At 36.2% G+C, this 2,768-nt stretch overlaps 1 pseudogene; it reads right to left on the bottom strand.

Moving 5' to 3' along the window:
* Nucleotides 1-640: 640 nt before the first annotated feature.
* LOC143669018 (olfactory receptor 2B8-like) lies at nucleotides 641-1,579 on the bottom strand (annotated as a pseudogene).
* Between the last annotated feature and the right edge of the window lie 1,189 nt (nucleotides 1,580-2,768).

The raw sequence follows: 2,768 nt of genomic DNA, 5'->3' as shown, positions 1-2,768 counted from the left end.
CAAGTTATAAAATTTTTATGATATCTCTAAAAATTACCAATATTTATCACACATTTGGGGGGAAAAGTGTACTTCATTTAATTTCTTATTAGGATGTGATGAGCATTGCAAAATCATTTTCCTAACAGAATTCATTATAAAAATGTTGAGTGAAAATAGTCTACTAAATGTCCAAAGATAAGGCACAGGTGAAAATTACAGTTTCTTAATACAAGTGAATTCCATAGAGTTAAAAATACAAAATCTTTTAAAATAATATTTAAGTATCATTGCAAAATGCTAAGTTGCTAATATTCTTTACACATTTCAAGAAATTCATGACCTTAAAATGTGTGTGCCTTCATCTTTAAGATCTTGCAAGTAATGTCTTCTGGAAATTTGAAATGGAATAATATTCTCAGAATGGGGTGCAAATAAGGAAAACTTGTGGAACTGTTAAAAAAAATAATGCAGATTCTCTAAGAACACTGAATCGGCATAACTGGAGGTTCTACTGAGTCCATGAAATTATTTTGAACATTTGTTTTCCTAAGAGAATTAGATTAGGAAATTCCTTTGAGAGTTGTCAAGGACATTTTGGATAATCTCTGGAGAATACACATATATAAAGGGCTCTGACCTTCAGAGTCTTCCAATGAAGTCATGTGGACACATAGTCCTTCCAAAGCACCTTCTTAACTGCTCCCTTCACATCTTTGTTCCACAGAGTGTATATGAGAGGGTTGATCATGGGTGTAATGATGGTATAGAAGAGAGCTATGAACTTGCCCTGATCCTGAGAGTAGTTGTTGCTGGGCTGGAGATAAGCATAGATGGCCGTACCATAGAACAAGGACACCACTATGAGGTGAGATCCACACGTCCCAAAAGCTTTTCTCTGTCTTGCTGCTGACTTTATCCGTAAGACCGCCCTGACAATCTGACCGTAGGAGAGCAAGATTAATGCAACAGGCACAAGAACAATTATGATACAACAAAGAAAACCACAGATTCATTCACAGTGGTGTCAACACAGGCAAGTTTGAGTAATGGAGGAGTCTCACAGAAAAAGTGGTCTAATTTATTTCTTCCACAAAGTGGTAACAGGAAGATGAGCACCGTCTGCAATAAGGAGTTGGCAAAACCAACAAGCCAGGAAGCAGAAGCCATCAAGGCACAGAGACGAGGGTACTTGATTACTATGTAGTGAAGGGGCCTGAAAACAGTTGCATACCTGTCAAAAGCCATAACCCCCAAGAGAATACATTCTGTACCCCCCCAAGCCTAGAGCCATATACAGCTGAACTACACAACCAACATAAGAGATGGATTTGTCTGTTCCGCTGAAGTTAGCCAGGAGCTGTAGAACAATGCTGATAGTGTAACACAGGTCCAGGAAGCTTAGGTTGGAGAGGAAAAAGTACATAGGGTTGTGAAGATGTGGGTCCAGTTGGGACAATACAATGGTGGTCGTGTTTCCCAGCAAAGTAAAGATAAAGAAGGTGAAAGGAACCACAAGGAGAACTAGTTTCAGTTGCGGTCTAACAGAGAAACCTAACAAAATGAATCCAGTAAAAGAACTTTCATTTTTCTGGTCCATCCTTCATTAGCACATGCCTCCTGTCAAGATCAAAATTTTATAAATTATTTTCTTTCAAAAAATAAAGTTGAACTCTATTGTTATAGTTTGCAAGCTGCCGCAATGCAATCTACCAGAAACAGAATGGTTTTTAAAAAGGGGACTTCATCAGGTTACATGTTTATAGTTCTAAGGCTGTGAAAATGTCCAGATTAAAGCAAGACTATAAAAATGTCCAATCTAAGGCAATGTTGAAAACTGCAATTTAGAACGGTAACCTAAACCCATCATATCAACTACAGTGCTTAATTCTTGCCTCTAATAATTATCATACCAATTTAACAAGAACTCCAAAAATTCTCGGAAGGTACACAGTCATTGGGAATCAGAACTCTAAAACCACCGGCCAGCGCATTCCTTCTCTAAGAACTTCATTTTCACATGTCAACAACTACTGAAATAACTGGAATTCTTGAAAGAGGTGGGATTATTCACTATCAATATTCTAATGATGATAAGCATACTAAAAACGTATCCAATTGTAGGATCTAGGTACAAAGAGTAAGGCTTTACATCACTCCATATAATAAAATAACTATAGACATAAATGCATGAGGCAAAGACATATACATTTTCAAAGAGAATGGCCAATGACAGGCAAAACTAAAACTAACATCAGGAAAAGCATACAGAGAAGAATATTTTGAAATTTTAAAGATTTTTCAACATACATCTGTATTGGGTTCATTTTACATAAACACCTTTCTGGGAACCATCTTAAAGAGTTTGTGTCACTATACCAAGAATGGTAATGGTTCGGAAGGTAAGTGCCTTCAAAAAAACGGGTATCTAATAAAGGAAATGTTCCCCAAACTGAAGGGAAGAAAAACTAAAATGCAAATTCATCCAAGACACACCAAAATAATAATGTACAGTATTATTTAAAAAATAGTATATTTCAACCCAGTTTTAAACTAAACCATTTGCTGTTTTACAGTATAAAATATATTAATTAAAACAAAGAACACTGAATGGCATCCTACCTGATTAGTATAGAAATGAATAAGATTCTAGGTTGAGAAAGTCAGAATAAATTAGGCAAAGTAGGCACTAGAACACAGCAGAGAATGTGATTGTTTCCATCTGTTAAAACTATTTCCAGTGCCACGTCAGAGAGCACACTGGGAGGTAATTAGGATACCAATGTCAT

Source organism: Tamandua tetradactyla, chromosome 25, assembly GCF_023851605.1.
Source record: "Tamandua tetradactyla isolate mTamTet1 chromosome 25, mTamTet1.pri, whole genome shotgun sequence".
Lineage (NCBI taxonomy): Eukaryota > Metazoa > Chordata > Mammalia > Pilosa > Myrmecophagidae > Tamandua > Tamandua tetradactyla.
This window is presented reverse-complemented; position numbering and strand designations above follow the sequence as displayed.